Below are 18,399 nucleotides of genomic sequence, written 5' to 3'. Positions count from 1 at the left end.
TACTTTTCTTCTATATGATATTGAATTTTATTACATCCCTGTCTACCCTGTCCCTTTATTGTAAATCACTACTCTTCTTTGTAAATCACTAATGAAAATCCACTTTCTAACCTTTCATTTTAAATTCCCAATCATAACATGTCACACAATTTAAAAATGGGATAAGAATGGAATGAAAATGAATTTTAAATTCTAAATCAGAGAATGAAAAGGGTCTTCAAGATACCAACTTACTGAATTCCTCATTTGCAGGTAACTGGACATCTTTGCTAGTGACATGAATCCCATACAAACCCAGAAACATACAGAGAAGTTCCATGAGCCCTTAAAAATGTTTTTTTTTTTTTTTTTAATGTATAAACCTATTGTTGATGGCACACTTTCTCTCAATAGTGATATTCACTGTGGCCATGAGTGAGTCGGTATATATTTCTCTCACCGATAGAAAGTAGAGAATTGGTAGCAAGCTATCAGCTCTTTGTCCTTTGGTCCCAATGCCACACAGAAACCGAACACCCACTCAGTCCCAGTCCTCTGAATCAGAGGCCATTTTTCAGAAGTGTTATGTCAATCGGCGCTTGAATACCCAGGGTACTTTGAAATTAAGACACTGGAAGTGTTCTTCTTACTTTAGTTACTTTATTTATGACAACTGACTATTACCATGAGCTCATGCTGATTGAGACATATATTTGTTAAAATTTTATATGTATATGTATCGATTTTCTGTATGTGTCAATTTTCTGTATTCTGTTCTACTAATAATTTTCACATCTCCTTAGGAGAAAAGCCTATTCTTCATCTTATTTCCAAAATTCCCAGGAAGGGTCTGACACATTAATAGGTGATCACATATATCTATCTGAGTTTGGCAATCCTTAAAAAATGATGTTCCTGATGGCCCCTCCTGAAGATAAGTTTATTTTTTACTGAGGGCTTTACATTCCACTTTCCCTGTTTTGTGAGAGATTTTTCTTTACTTACAGCTCACTGAAATTCCTCTTGCTTTCCTATAAACCAGTTTTCTCATTTACGTATTCCGGGACAAAGGAAGCATTAATGTAGCATCCCTCATTTGTGCATAAAACATTTTGACAATCAATTCTTATTTCTGGAGTTTGACCTTCCCTCCATAACTCTGACATCTGCTGTTATCAGAAAGTGGCTTCAACTATAAGCGTGTGTGTGTGTGTGTGTGTGTGTGTGTGTGTGTGTTAGGGCCATTGTGTTAATAGAGATGGCAAATTGAATATTATGTCATTCCACTTGAAAACCCATGAGTTATGCATCAGTGTTCTATGCCTAGCATGGGCACAGACCATTCTTAGAAACAGAAGGGGATGCTGACAAATCACCCTCTAGGAAGCTGAATTGGAAAACTAGCTGCTAAAACATTAAAAAATAGGAGTCCCACACAAAACTAGAGGCATGAGACAAAAATCCCTACTAAAGTTTTCCAGGAATTTACTAATCTGTAAATCAAACAGATATGTGTAATCTGGTTTTTTGTTTGTTTGTTTGTTTGCAGCTGATATAACTGGGTGCAAGGTAAGTATAGCAGAAAACATCTGAGTGTGTGTGTGTGTGTGTGTGTGTGTGTGTGTGTGTGTGTTGGATGGCAGACTGGAAATTCTTGGCAACTGAAAAGATCTAGATTTGTTTGATGCTAAGATATGCTTTCCCACTGGTAATTACCATATCCTTAAATCTTTGGAAAAATACCACCTCCCATTAGACATGCTAGTTATCATCTACAAAGGATGTAACATTTCTGCAATTCTCTGCTACTTACTAATTTGAGGAACCTAGGTTAAATTTTCTAAACTCGAGCTATCTCATACCTTAAAGGAGAGTAACAATACTTCCTAGGAGTATTATAAAGATTACATGGATAATGTCTATAAGGACGTGGCAAACGGTACTTCAATAAATAAGGCATAATGCCTTTGGCATTGTGAAAACCTCCAAAATATTGGTGGAATATATGGTTGAATAAAAATATACTGAAGAATATACTTTGTTAAAGAATAATTTAGGAACAAGCCTTTATAAAGGAATCAATCTGAAAGAGCTCCTAATAGTCAAATATAAGACAATGTGAGCAATAAAATCATGGGATATTGTATTATAACCCAAAGTATAAAATAAATATAAGCCTATATTGATATAAATAATGATAGAGTAAGTAAATAAAAGGGGGAGAGGGACAGATCTTTCTTATGAAAGAATTCCAAATAACATCTGGAGATATTCTCCCTCGACTATTTAACCCTCCCTCCCATTTGAGAGTGGCTGGGTTTTGAATTTAGTGACTCTCTTACAAAGAATATAGTAGGGAAGTGTGGGAAACAGATCTTAAGCAAATGATCAAGGTTAACCTCACCAGGGATAAGTCACATTGATATCATATGTTCCCTGATAAAATAGGATTAATGTGATGAGAAAGACATTTCATGTCTGCGGTGTTTATCACAAAAACCCATAAGCCCAGCCTGACCATGAGAAAAACGTGAGGGACACTTTTAAAAACACCTGACTAGTGTTCTTCAAAACTGGCAAGGTCATGAAAATAGAGCAAGTCTGAGAAATTTTTCACAGGTCAGGGGTGACTCAGACATGACAAGTAAATGCAGTGTGGTGTCCCAGATTAGACCCCTGGACACAAAAAGAACATTAATGGAAAAGCTTGTGAAAAAAAAAAAAGTCTGTAAGTTAGTCCGTAGTATTATACCAATATTAATTTCTTAGTTTTGACAAGTGTGGCACAGTTCTGTAAGGTGTCAACATCAGAGAAACTGAATAAAGTATATGGAACTTCAGTACCACCTATGCAACTTTTCTGAAAATCAAAAATTATTCCAAAATGAAAATATCATTTTAAAAAGAAACCTTTATGTGTAGCATCACTCTTTCTTTATTAACTAGTTTCAAGCACAAAGAAGATCCACACAATTACACAAACTGAAACCCTGCCTCTTCTCTGGTTCATCTATAATATTGCACCACAGTGTTTAGTGAGGTTGTGAGGCTTAATCAACTCAAAAAGCAACATTATAAAGCTCTTTGAAATCCCAAGATGAAAGAAAATTATATAAGTATGTAAATAAAGTCTCAGCTTGGCCATTCAAAAATGTTCCTGGGTATATGAGGCCTAACTAAGAGATGAATCTTTGTAAGTTGTTTTCTCTAATCAAATCCATTCTGCCTAGACCTGCGCGCACACAATGCCAAAATGACTGACTACAAAGTGAAAAATCCAATCAATTGGATTATGTAACACCATGTATCATGCGGTGGCAGCCCCAAAATGTTGTTTTTCCTGCTGATTTCATCTGTGTTTTTGCTTTTTGCTTTTAAAGTACTGGAATTTAGACTTCATGCAGAAACAAAGATATTTTGCTGTCCGTGTGAAAACTGACAGGCAGCACTTTCATACTCATGTATCATGAGGTGAGAGCCATTGTCCGGACATTCTGCCCCTCTGCAGAAATGATGCAATTCAGCTGGAGTGACTGGATTGTCTTCGTGAGAGTTCTCTATTTTTTGACAAATTTCCTAGAGCCTCATACTCAGGATCATCACTGGGTAATATTTAACAGGGGCAAAGCTTCACTCTCTGTGGATCCTACAGATTCCCTCTGACACCCGCCCACCAGTCTTGGCCCTACCCTTTGACCTTCCACATCATCCAGTTTGAATTTTTGGTTTTAATTGATGAGTAAACTTGTAGCAGCTTGACGCATATGGTTCAAACAGCCTGTAGCTACATCTTTGCCAAAATTATATTTGATTTTGTCAGCGCAAAGTGATGGTCAATTTGGTGAACAAAAGTTTTAGTTCAATTATTGACAAATCTGTCCAGCTTGCATTGTTTGTTTCATCAGAAGGTTGATTCCACTAATTCAAAACAGAACTTAATTAGTAAGTCTTCCTTTCTTGGTCTCAAAATATTTATTTATAAGTCAGTTCATATAACAAAGAAAGCATGGGTTTTAGAGTTATAAAGATCTTCCTGATAATTTTATGAACGAACTATGTGACCTGGCAAGACACTAAACCTCTCTAATGCTTAATTTATTTTTCTGTAAAATGATAATTAAAAGTATTAACCCTACACAGGTATTGTGAGGATAGAATAGATTTAAATATGCAAAAGCACTTTGCATGATGCCTGATTCAATAAGTTTCCCTTTGACATCAAAGTGATGTCACAGACAGTGGTAACTTTCCAAGTAGTTCCCAAGGGAAAAAAACTAGATAGCCACACTATATATGCCTGACTCAATAAAGAACATAAATGTGAAGAAAATATATTGTCATATTCCTAACATATTCCTAATCAATAAACGTAAGACATTTTCAAAATGAGGGACCAAATTTGTGTTCCTACATGAAATCTAAATATCTTGATTGTTGGCACTTTATTTTTTATTTTTTATTTTTTTTAATTTTTATAAACATATATTTTTATCCCCAGGGGTACAGGTCTGTGAATCACCAGGTTTACACACTTCACAGCACTCACCAAAGCACATACCCTCCCCAATGTCCATAATCCCACCCCCTTCTCCCAAACCCCCTGCCCCCAACAACCCTCAGTTTGTTTTGTGAGATTAAGAGTCATTTATGGTTTGTCTCCCTCCCAATCCCATCTTGTTTCATTTATTCTTCTCGTACCCACTTAAGCCCCCATGTTGCATCACCACTTCCTCATATCAGGGAGATCATATGATAGTTGTCTTTCTCTGCTTGACTTATTTCGCTAAGCATGATACGCTCTAGTTCCATCCATGTTGTCACAAATGGCAAGATTTCATTTCTTTTGATGGCTGCATAGTATTCCATTGTGTATATATACCACATCTTCTTGATCCATTCATCTGTTGATGGACATCTAGGTTCTTTCCATAGTTTGGCTATTGTGGACATTGCTGCTATAAACATTCGGGTGCACGTGCCCCTTTGGATCACTACGTTTGTATCTTTAGGGTAAATACCCAATAGTGCAATTGCTGGGTCATAGGGCAGTTCTATTTTCAACATTTTGAGGAACCTCCATGCTGTTTTCCAGAGTGGCTCCACAGCTTGCATTCCCACCAACAGTGTAGGAGGGTTCCCCTTTCTCCGCATCCTCGCCAGCATCTGTCATTTCCTAACTTGTTGATTTTAGCCATTCTGACTGGTGTGAGGTGATATCTCATTGTGGGTTTGATTTGTATTTCCCTGATGCCGAGTGATATGGAGCACTTTTTCATGTGTCTGTTGGCCATCTGGATGTCTTCTTTGCAGAAATGTCTGTTCATGTCCTCTGCCCATTTCTTGATTGGATTATTTGTTCTTTGGGTGTTGAGTTTGCTAAGTTCTTTATAGATTCTGGACACTAATCCTTTATCTGATATGTCGTTTGCAAATATCTTCTCCCATTCTGTCAGTTGTCTTTTGATTTTGTTAACTGTTTCCTTTGCTGTGCAAAAGCTTTTGATCTTGATGAAATCCCAATAGTTCATTTTTGCCACTTTAAAAGAAAGTGTGTTTAGTAATGAAAATTGAAAGTACATAGAGTGTTTCTCATGATTTTTGTGTTTATCTAACAAATATCTTTTTCCAGGCATTATGCTGGGCACTGGAAGTAGTAAAAACAAAACAAAACAAAAAACGGTGACCCGATGAAGTTGGGGAGACTGTCCTCTTGTCAACAGTCTAGTGAGGGAGATACTTAAGAAAAGATTAGTAACTCGAGGCTCAGATAATGTCTCTGAGCTGCATGGGTGAGAATGACAGGGACAAGGATTTCCCCAAATGATAGAGATGGAGGAAGGTCAGGTAGGGAATCAGGAAGGGTGCTCATAGGTGAGAATGATCTATGGGATCAAATATGAACTGAATTGTGATTGTGAAAACAGGAATAAGAGGATTTGTTTGTGCTTCCCATAAGGGAATGAGCCAGAAGGGAAAAGAGAATGAAATGGTGAGGAAGAGATACTGTTTCCCTTCGTGATGGGTAAACATGGGAGGAGACTGAGTGTCACCAGCTGTTTGCATGGAGAGACCTGTATTAGTGAGACTGGCTTTTGCTGCCAAGAAATGAATGCAAAGGTAGTGGATCCCAGAGCAATATATAGGTGATCTAAATGCAGCTTGCCTGGACAACAAGAATGTCAGCAACAGGGCTACACCAAAAACCCTGAGTGTTAGGAAAGAGAGTTTAAAGACAACAACCTGAGGAAGGATTTTTTTTTTTTTTTTTTTTTTACCTGACAGATGCTTCAAACCTTTGTGAGTAGCGTGGAATTTTCAATAAGCCCTATTGATATAAGGAATGAGTCACTCTTGCCTAATAAGTGAAAAGAATGAAGTTTTAGAAATGCAATCAAGTCTTCCTCAGCCTGAATGGTTTATTTCACAACTTAAAGTTTAACGTTAAACAAATATAACTGGAGTCACAGTGCAACGATGATTGATGTTTTTCATCAACATCCAATTATCATTCCATCAAGCACTGTTGTCTGGGCCAAGTAAAACATAGAGTATGCATCTAGAAAGGGTTATTCCTATACCTTTCCAAAATAACTTGCAAGATACGACTACCCTTACTGCATCTCTGACTTGTTAGAGCATGTCACAGGGAACCTCTACAAGTAAATTTGGGTGTTGTGTTATCACTTGTGCTTTCCAACGAATATTAATTGCTTTTGCTATTTGAAGTTAAAGAAAAAAACAAAACAAAACACCTTTCATTTCTTGAAGTTATTTCATTAGAGCAATCTGTATCTGCGTGCTTTTTGTCTTTTGTTAGCTGTGAAGGCAGCCACTTAGGTACTGAGCATGATGTCAGGCTGCGGTGTGAGGTCTTGCAGGAGGTGGCTGCGAACTGAAGAGATTTCAGAAAAACAAAAACAAAATAAAAACATCCCTTTGACAGGGCTTCAAAGGAAGCCATCGCATTCAGGAACAGCTCTTCAAGAAAACACAATCACTTCCCATTTTGTTCTGGGCTAAGCCAGTGGTTCAAAAGAGGAATGATGGATGGCTTGGAGGCCACTGTAGTAAAAACGCCTCACGTTCACAGGGATGCCTTTTGTCCCAGATCACTTTGCAAGCAGCTCCCTCAAAGAGGCAGGAAGCTTTCTCACCACTTCTGAAACTATTCTCCTCTGGGGAGGCAGCAACAGCTGCTTCACCATCAGCAGTTCCTTGCTGAGGAACACAAAGAATGCACCTTCTTTCTGAAACTGCAGGGACGGCTAAGCATTGAAATGTAATTAATTGCTCAAACTGGAAGTTGGCCAGAACCCCAAGGCTAACAAGGTATACTTACAGGGGAGAAAAGAAAAGCTTTAATGAACTTAGAAAAAAGAGATCTAAAAATTATATCAAAACAGACAACACAACATATCCTGCCTTGGCTTACTTCAGCAGGGAATGGCTTGATGGGAGGAGGGAGGGAAAGAGGCTGGTTCTTTTGGAATCCTGGCTATCCACAGTGTGAACAAAATCACTCAGATGACTTTGCCCCATTTCTAAAAACTTGCCTCCACCTAGAATGATAATTAGGAAAAAGATCTGGCTTGAATTTATTATTAATTTAGTCTTAAGCTCAGTAAAAAGGGACAACTTCCTACTAAGGACATGAGTTCCTGTTTAAGTGGAATCTTCCAAAGTTCATAAAGAATCTAGAAGAATGTCAGAGCAGCACTTGAACCTTAGCCCTTGTCAGGTTAATCTCCCCTATCATTGAGGCCCACTTTGCACAGTAAAGGAGAACAGAGGGAAAAGGGCATCTAGCCATGGAAATTTAAATTGAATTCAATTCAGCCAACATTTGCAGGCCAAGTGGGTGCTAAGAGATGCAGAGCATCATAAAGTGTATTCAAGATTTTTTTTTTTTTTAAGTGTTAATACGCAATTCAGGGCTTTGGAAGAAAGTAGAGGAAAAAGAGACAGCCAGTCTTTGACTTGAAACCCAGAGTTTTAGAGGGAACCCAACTTTAAGAGCATTGACTACTCAAAAGCAATGGGCTTAAGAAAGCACAACCAGATGCACCAGATACAGCACCCAATGTTCAGAATTGCTGTTTCTGTATGGGCAGAACATGATAGCTGCCGAGTATGACAGTGATTTCCTAATGGGTGAGCATGGCCTCTGGCAGAGGATCTGGGGCAGGAGACAGTTAGCAGACAAGAACCTTGGAGATCGTCACTCAGCCTTTCAAAAACACATATTGGGTATCTACCATGTTAAAGACATTATGCTATGTTAAGGTTTAGTGATCAACATGATGGACACTGCCATCTGGAAATCTACTTCACAGGCAACAGTAAGCCAACAAGCGACCTGTATTCATGGGTCAGGCTCTACTTCTCCTTGGCAGGAAAATCAGAGGCCACCATTCAGATTAGCCTTCCCCCCTCAAGACAATGACAGAATACAGATAAGTAACTAAGAGACATGACAATTAGAGTCTACTGAACAACTATTTTTCAAAGTTTCACAAAGCCACGTAATACTCTTGCATTGGTAAAGAGCAGAGAGGGAAGGAGGTCTTCATTCTGACCGGTATATCTACATGCTTTCCTCTGGCCTCCTTGTAAACAAACTTATTTTGTCCTGGTTGAAGAATAAATTATCTCATGTAGGGATTAAACGATAAAAGTAACACCACGCTCTAATTCACAGATACTTCATTTGTTCTATAGGCATCTGCTGTGTATTGGCACTGTGCCAGGACTTTCAGATGCCAAGATGAACATAATATAAGTCCTGCCTTCAAAGAACTTATAGTCAATGGGAGAAGGCAGACAAACAGACCACCTATCATGAAACAATACAATAAATGCCTTAATTGCCATTTCTCTCCTTACTTGCATCTTACTGGGATTCTGGTCCAGAGGACTCAAGATGGAATTTAGATGTTAGAGGGCAGAAACTCATCACAGAGTTGATGGGAGGCAGAAAGATCCACTTCAGGGTGAAACTGAGTCAAAATGCTTCAAGTGATCCAAAGGCTAAGTGGGATTCTAAGACAAGGTGACAAGTCCAAAGACTGTAATACCACATGGATCTAGAATGAAGGAGAGCTTTCTCTGTGCCGGTGACAAAGGTGACAAACACTGCTCAAGAAGTGAAAATAGAGCTTATTGATCTTTGGCTTTGTAGGAAGAGGGAGGCCAGACAAGTCTCAACAAATTGGTATAGGAAAAATTAAGGCAAATGCATAAAGTTCTGAGAAGAGAAAGGTGAGTATGGGGCTTCAGTTGTGGGGTAGCAGGAGATGCAGGGGAGAGTAGGCCCACAGAGGTATTAATAGAAGGAGTGAATGATTCTCTAAGAATGAGCTGGAGTTAACCAGATGTAGAGAAGAACATTCCAGAAAGAGGCAACCTCACCCCTCACTCCTACAAAGACATGGCAGCTTCTGAGACCCTGTCACAGTTGGCCTGAGGGCTGGGTTTGGGATCAGCTGCAGGAGAGGGAGTTAAACCGGAAACTAAAAGTCAGATTAATGTTATTTTCATCTTAACTCTTTAATGGAGGACGTATATGGAGAAAATGTTTCTGTTTACATTCTTTGGATAGCTGACCTATAAATCACAAACTTATAGATTGAGGGATATTGTAGAAAACTATCCAATAAAAATTATTTTTATTGACTCCCTCAAAAATTAGTTTCTATTTAACCCACCATAATTCAACTGGAATTATTTGTGTTTTGCTAAGAGTTCAATTCCTTCTTCCTCTCTTAGGAAAGCACTAAATCTGCTTTGTTCAGTTAAAAATGAACACTTAGCCATTTTCATGCCTCCTGATGAAATTACAGCTCTTTATATGATCCTGGTACTTAATCACTGTTAAATATAAATTTAACTGCTGAGGGTTTAAGTTGCCTGGATTTTATTTTCAGGTCTTCAACCTCTCATATATTTATTTTCTCAGATTTCCTGACTTAGAAATTACATGGATAGATTTAGTCATTAGCCACAAATTAAAGATTGCCACAAGATACTTTAGTCCTTTGTAGGCTAACATTCCATTGCTGGCTATTTATGGGATTAATCTTTAAACTAAACAATCCAACATGAGGTGGCCCTCAGTTTCTGTCCCATTGTTTAAAAAATTATTTGGGTGCTTGTGATGGTGATATATATTAAACACTGTTCTTAATTACAAAAAATCCCATCTCTGGATCAATCTGTCCCCAGATAACATTAGTTTCATCTCCATGCACGTTCATTTAAACATCACCAAATACACGACCACATAAAATTACTGATTAAACCTTTGAAACAAGCAGCTGAGATCACTTAGTGCTAATAGTAGCCAAGGCAGAGATTTGTGTTATACAGAACAGGAAACTGTGAGCACTTTTATCAGGCCTATTTATTGTTCAGATTAGTTTATAGCCTTTATTCTGGGTGAATTAATAGTAATCCTTTAGAATGACAGAGCACCCTTCTTATGAGAATACAAAGCATTCCCTCATACCTTCTCTAATTCATTTTGTAACATCTCTGTAAAGCAGGAAGGGTCAGGTATTCAGACAGGAAACCAAAGCAGACGCTAAATGACTTTCCCTCAGAACATATGGTTAGCCACAGACAGAGCCCTAACAAGAATGTGAGTCCCTTGACATCAAGGTCAGTGTTGATGCCATCAGAGTGGTGGTTCTCAAAGGATGATCTGTAAAGGCTCTCAGCTTTATCCACAGGCTGGGGGCTATGAAGTTAGTCGGTTGCTGTGCCTAAAACATTTCCACTCACAGTTACTGTTAATTCTATATAATGAATGTCTGGGATGTGACAATAGCTATAACGTTGCTGGTGTTGAGGGCTTCCATCTTGCAAAAACATATAAATAGAGTCTTTTCCCTAACCTTTCTTCTTGAGATACTATTCTATTATTCCAATTCATTTCTCTCTCTCTCTCTCTCTCTCTTTTCTTTCTCTGCATGCCCCCCCCCCCCCCCCACTTACTCTCTCTCTCCCTTTCTTTCCTCCATCAAGAACAGGACTAAGATATACAAGCTACAATGCTGGCACATCTTCAAACTAAAAATTTAAATATTTCACACTATTTAGTTTGGAATGGGAGACATCGATTTTCTATTAGTAAACATTCTAGAAAGACAGATACACTTATTAATAATTCACTTCAACTGACTGACATTAGTTTAGTTCTTGTTCTCCAGTTTTATTTTTGCAACAATTGTCCAAATCATATGACTTCTTAGGAAACATGTTAAAGAATTTAAGAATTAAGCAATAAAATAAATTACTTGTTCCCAATAAATACCACCACACCCATGCATTATTCAGTTTCAGAATTCAGCTGACTATAACTGCCAAATTAAAAGAACAGTAAACTCTCATATGTGTGCTACCAAAGTCCTCAAACAAAACAAAACAAATAAAGAGACCAATCACAATAAATGGGGGACAAGTTCTAATTTTTCACTGGAGGGCACAATCTGCTTTGGTAAGAGGAGAGTGGGGCCAGTTTTCATTTTGCTAGTTAGATAAAGAGCCCTATGTAGCACCTTAAAATTGCTGGCACCATATTTCTGATTTTTTCCATAGATCTGTACATCTGCAGCCCTAACCTTTTTCAGAGCTCCAGGCTCACTTTCTAATTGCCTGACTGAGAAATCCTTGTGGAGGTCACTTCTCTACATCAAACTCTATAGGTGAAAATCAACTCAGCATCTCTCCTCCAAAGCTTGACTGCCAGCTGATGGCATGAGAATCAAAAATATTACTTTCCCTGAAATCTCCTGTATTTCTATAATCACTAACCTTCATTTGTTTACTCCTTCATTCAACAGTTCATTCAAGAGTCCTTAAGCATGATTTTGGTCACTGGAAAACCAGAGAACCTCAGGAATTGCCTAGTGAGCAATGATAGTTATAATCCAAAAATTATAATTATTATGGTGCTACACTCTAGCTCCATTACCTCTTCGCTAAATAAATGTAATAATTCTTTACAGGTTCCTTCTCTTTTGCCTCGATCTGTCTATTCTGTTCCTCCCCTTAATCGATTCTATTCATCTCTATAAACAGATTACTTTCTTAACTCCTCATCTCAAATACAGTCTGTGAATTTCCACAGCCAATGAAATAACTCATCTTATGGTCTTCTGCAATTCTACAGGGATTTAGAGAACAGCCCTCACTTGCTCCTGGGCGAGCAGGGTTTAAGACTGACCCCCACCACTGGTATGAGGTTGACAGTACCATTTACTACCCTGTGCTTGAGTGGCCCCACTTGTAAAATGAGGTGACCAGATTAAAAATATATACATTCCTAATATCTTTTCCAATTCTGAAACTTTATCCTTTAGTCACTGCAGATCTGCTCCAGCGATAGACAAACTTACTTTTCCCAAGCAGTCCCTTCCTCTTCCCCAGCATCCTGACTATACAATGTCCTTCTTACTCTTCTTTTTCTCTTCCACTGAAAACCATGCCCATCTTTTATGATTTTATTCAAATATCACCTCTTAATCCTCTGACTATAAGAGAGATCCTTTTTTTTTTTTTTAAAGATTTAGTTTATTTATTTGACAGACAGAGATCACAAGGAGGCAGAGAGGCAGTCAGAGAGGCAGGCAGAGAGAGAAGAGGAAGCAGGCTCCCTGCTGAGCAGAGAGCCAGATGTGGGGCTAGATCCCGGGATCCTGGGATCATGAAGGCAGAGGTTTTAGCCCACTGAGCCACCCAGGTGCCCCTATATATATAGAATATATATAGATATAGAATATTTAAGTGGTAGGTACAAAGGCATAGGGGAATTCAAACAAGGATCTCATATATATATGAATATAGAATATATATATAGAATATATATGAAATCCTTGTTTGAATTCAATATATATATATATGAGATCTTTGTTTGAATTCAATATATATATAGAGAATATATATTCTATATATAGATATATATATGAGATCCTTGTATATGCCTTTGTACCTACCACTTAAATTTACCAATATTCTATACTTAAAAGCATAGGAACATGCATTCTCGGTTATCCCCCAGCCCTGTATCTTCTTTTTCCTCCACAGGCAGATTTTCAGCACCAAGACTCCTAGAAAACATCCTGGTGGTAGGGCTGGGAGGCCCTGGCACGTGTGCAGTCCTCAGTTTCTCACTGGTCCTACAGTGTTCTAATTGTGATTTGCTTTTCTCTTTATCCTATATGACAATCTAGCCTTAGCAATTTATAAATCTTCTGCCATATTTTTATATCCATTTTTTAGATGTTGATTATTATCTTTTCTTACAGAAGAGAGAAGGAAAGCAGGTATACAGAACAGGCAGCATTTAGGAAATGGAACTAAATTCTATGTTTTATAGCTAGAAATTATGAATATTTATCATGGAAGATAAATTTGAAAATTAGGAGAAATTTCACTACAACTGAATGAATTACAGTGTTTATATGATATGGAGGGTTTAAAAGCCAATATAATCTTAAATCATATTTACCAAAGTATCATATCCAGGCCTTAGAAAGTTTATCAATTAATATTTGTATGCAAGTTAGGAAAAAAAATATGCTACATTGCTTTAAGCAAAAAAGATCTTGTTATCTCATGCGATGAGCACTGTGGTGATGTCAGTCCACAGAGGGCAGCTAGCTCAATGATAGAATCTAAAAACCAGGCTCCTTTTGTTCTCCAGCATCAGCATCCTTCCTACATCCTCATATACACTCAGGCACCCTGTCCTCATCTTAGGTAAGAGAAAGATAAAAGATGCTTCTCCTGGGGTGCCTAGGTGGCTCAGTGGGTTAAAGCCTCTGCCTTTGGCTCAGGTCATGATCCCAGGTTCCTGGGATCGAGCCCCACATTGGGCTCTGTGCTCAGCAGGGAGCCTGCTTCCCCGCCCCTCTCCCCTGCCTGCCTCTCTGCCTAATTATGATCTCTGTCTGTCAAATAAATAAATAAAATCTTTAAAAAAAAAATGTTTCTCCTAGAGGATTTTTGCCTGTTCATTCAAGAAGAAATGTTCTGACTAGTGACTTCTGCTATGTAACATTAGCTAAGGATATTTTACAAGTCCTCTCCACCTCCCCATAACTGGAAGAGTCAGGGAGAGTGAATAATTTTCTTTCCTCTGTAATCAAGAGACCCAAGGAGAAAAGAAGCATGTGAAGCAATAGCCTGACTGGTTTTTGTACTGATCAGAATATATCTCAGATAGGGTACTCAATTTTGAGCACCTTCTTCAACATGAAACAGATGACTGAACAGCTGTTGCTGAAGAGAGAAATATTTAACCTGAAGAAGAGGAAGCTGTATAAAACAGCTGTATAAAACAGCAATGCTGGTCTGAAAAGCTATCATGGGATTTGTCTTGTGTTGTTCAAAAAGTTGGATCCAATATCAATGGGTGAGTCTTACTGGAGAGCATTTTTATCTTAGAGCACCCTTGTTTTCTTGAAAAATAAACTTAATTAAACCATATTAAGATAAAATTAATGATTATCACACAAAAGAATATCATGGAGCATGTGGTATAGCAGGTATCACAGCATCTCAAAGCCATGGAGCAGCATGTCACTTCCCTTTCTCCCACTATGCACATTTGCAACATTGATCCTCTTCATGTATCAGTTCTCGGCTAAACTCATCTTTTTGCTCAGGGCCCAATCTTTTGGCTCATGGCCCACCTAAAGTATGCCAAAAAAGATGAATTGCTACACCTTAAAAAGTTGCCTTCTGTCTCAACTCTAAATTCCTGGAGAGGAAAATATTTCATTGGACCAGCAAAAGTCATATGTCCACCCTGGTTCTATCAGATGTAATCAAGAAAAATATGGATACATGAAACATAGGGCTAAACTTACCTAAACTCTGACAAGACAAATTCTCTAAGACTCGTAGATAGGAAAGAAGTCATGGGCATGTCAACTAAATATCCAGTGTCTGCCCGCTGCCATTCATCTTACTCGCTACTGTCAGGTTACTTTTTCTGAAAGACAGTTCCGTTTACACCATGTATCCACCTATTTACAAACTTTCAATGACTAGACTGCCTATTAAATACTGCCTGGAACTCAAAGTCCTTCACAGTGCGATCCCAGTGCACTTTCCTAATTTGATTTTTACAACTCCCCTTTCTTGCACTAAGTAGAGCTATTATGTCCTTTCATAATAACACATGCTGGCTTGCCCAGGACCAGTCCAAGTTTGGTCTGTTGCTTAGGTGCAATTTTTTTTTTCTTTTTTTTTACAGAGAGAGAGAGAGAGAGAAAGGGAGATCACAAGTAGCCAGAGCAGCAGGCAGAGGGAGAGGAGGAAGCAGGCTCCCCACCGAGTAGAGAGCCTAAAGCAGGGCTCCATCCCAGGACCCTGAGACCATGACCCAAGCTGAAGGGAGAGGCTTAACCCACTGAGCCACCCAGGCGCCCCGCTTAGGTGTAATTATTAAAAGTGACACCTCCAAATTCTCTCTCTGCCTGCCTCTCTGCCTACTTGTGACCTCTGTCTGTCAAATAAATAAATAAAAATCTTTTATAAATAAATAAATAAATAAATAAATAAATAAAAGTGACCCTTTTACTTTCCAACATGTCCTGATTTAGATGCCAAAGAAATGGTCCCTCTACGTAGACGCCCATCCCTTTATAACTTTAAACTCCAAAAGCCCAACTGTTCCTCAACATCCAGAAAAAAATACCAACTTATTTTTACATAAAGACTTGTCTGACTTATTACGGTCAAAATAATGCCTCCTTCCTCTTAACTCCCATAGTATTTTGTTTACTTCTCTTTATTATACTTGGCACTTCCTATATTTTATTATAATTGAAACTTCTTATTGTCCTTGTGTTCACCTGGAGGTCTTATTAATTATTATTAATTATATGATTATCTTGCTTTGGTTAGGAGGTAAAACGAAGGAATGTATATTCAGCTAAACTAAGTGGTTATCACACCGCAGAAATGCAGTAAGAAAAGCAACATTAAGAAAATACAATTGTATGGGTGAGTGGAATCAACTGAAAACCAAATTTTGACATTAACTCAGTGACTGCTATAGAAAGCTGAAATAATACCCTCCCCCCCACCCCCACACAATTTTCTTGTTACTTTCACTGTCAACTTCCTATTAGCTTGGGAGAATGGCCGACACATCAGCTAACACAACAGAGGTAGCTGGGCTGGGCATGGTGGTATTTCTAGGTGCAGTTCTTGCCAACACCCACCTCAGACTCCTCCCTTCATTGGCAACCCCCTTCCTTGTGCCCAGTTCTAAAGTCAGAGTAGGGGCTCTCAGGGACAGACAAGTCAGGAGTGAGACTCCAGCTTTGTCACCTCTAGCTCTATGTCTTGGGCAAGTTATTTATTCTCTGGAATAACAGTTTTCTCGCTCATAAAATAGAGCGTGACCATGCAGATACCATAAGGATCCCACAGATCCCTAAAATAGATAGCATTTGTAATCTGCTTTGCACAGTATGATTCTATAATTATACTTTTATCATCATATGGTTCAAATTCCATGAAACATGTATCCCTGGGAGAGCTGATTTCCAGGGTTTCATAAAGCTATAAATACATTAAACACTGCTGATAGCTGGAGTAAACAATGTTTCACAGGCATAAATGCCATAATTTTTTTTTAAAATTAAATATAGTAGAATAGGAAATATAAAAGTATTTTGAATACAGTTAATTTTTATTATTATTTTCTTTATCAATAGAGACTAAAAATTTTAATTGTATCAGATGACTGGGCAGGAGATTTCAGATGTTAAAAGTGACTCTATCTAAAAAAAAAAAAAAAAAAAAAAAAGACTTTTTGGAAAGGGTAGTAGTTCTTGCATTCACCAGAAGGTGATTTGCTTTCCAATTCCTAATGGACCCTCTCAAAGAAGAATTTTCATTTAGCTGGTCTCTATGACCAGCTACTCTCCATGACATACAAGCCTGCCTCTACTGGCTCAAGCAGGGCTTGGCATTGAGGCTGGGCCAGCACCTCTCTCTAAGTGTTTCAGAAACTTATGCTGGATGTGAGAGTGGGACCTGCCTGCCCATGAATCGTGAGACAGAAACTGAAAGTGTAATCAGGCAAAGAGATTCTAGGAGGTGTCAAATCCAGTTCCCAGATGCTTATGCAAATGCGCTGTCAATTAAAAGTTGTTGGGCAGGAAAGGAAAGTTCAGGTACAAACTTAAGGAGATACAGGTTAGGGGACTCAAGAAGGTGTTCAAAGTAGAGGCTACAAGGTGTGGCAGGAAGTCATACCTGTCCTGCCTCAACTGTCTGTCTAGTGTAGGTCAGAGAACCTGAAATGTCAATGCGTAAGTGAACACAGATTTTCTTCTACAGCTAACCACGCCATGTCTTTCACACAAACATGTTCTATCCTTGACCTGAGCATCAGCACTTGATGTACAAAAGTAAAGTCTGACTCAGATTATGTCCCACATAGCATCTAGGAGAATGTCTTGCACATATTAAATGCTCAAGACATATCTGCTAATTATTAGCACTGTTCAGCACTGGAGCAGGCTGTTGTCTCTGATGGTAAACATTATATCCCTGGAGGTTGTTAAGCAATGTCTCATTAACAACTGTGTACTGCAAATTAGAAAAGGTTTAATAAAACATCTGAGAGGCCATAGAAGAATTGGACTGGCAGACATCTAGAACTACTCCCAAACTTAAGAATCAATGTCCTGAGGTTAACATCTATAGTTCTAGGACAATGAAAATTTAGACTCAGAGTAATTAAATGGGCAATATTTTTGAAAATATCTTGATGGAAAGATTTTTTCTATGGATTTAAAGAATTGTATAATTGCAAATGCTCATTAGAATACAATTAAATAGTCTTCTCTCCCTAGTTACTAGTATGTGCCAGGGTGCCATAATTATATGAGTAATTATGAAAGGAAAATGTATTCCTTCAAAATCAAATTTACTTCACTCTTCTTAGTAAAAGTGTCTTGGCATCACTGTATCTATAATGGAAATCATTATAGATACAGAGAAGCTCTTTAGGGGAAAAACATTAAAATAGGGCAGGGAGAAAAGAAAGAAAATCACATAATAGATGGAAATATTATATAATAATACTTCATACATGAAAATGCCTATTTTCTTTTCCATAGAAATAATAGAAGAATACACAAAAATCTGTTACCATCCATGGAGGCCCAAGTGTCTGAAGATGTTTTATGCACTTTGCCTTTTTATAGTACTCTGACTTTGGTTAGTTTATGGCTCTGCTTCAAGTTTACTTTTATGGAGATTAATGCAATTTATACAGTATATTTTATTTTATGATACACTTAACAATAAGTGGGGAGTAATTAAGGCTGTTTGAGATCGAGGAAAAATGCCCAGGAACTAAATACCTTAAAAAAAAAAAATGTGTTCTTTGAGTTT

This window comes from Mustela nigripes, chromosome 6 (genome assembly GCF_022355385.1).
Source record: "Mustela nigripes isolate SB6536 chromosome 6, MUSNIG.SB6536, whole genome shotgun sequence".
Taxonomy (NCBI): domain Eukaryota; kingdom Metazoa; phylum Chordata; class Mammalia; order Carnivora; family Mustelidae; genus Mustela; species Mustela nigripes.
The sequence above is the reverse complement of the archived record's forward strand: the minus strand, read 5'-3'. Positions refer to the sequence as shown.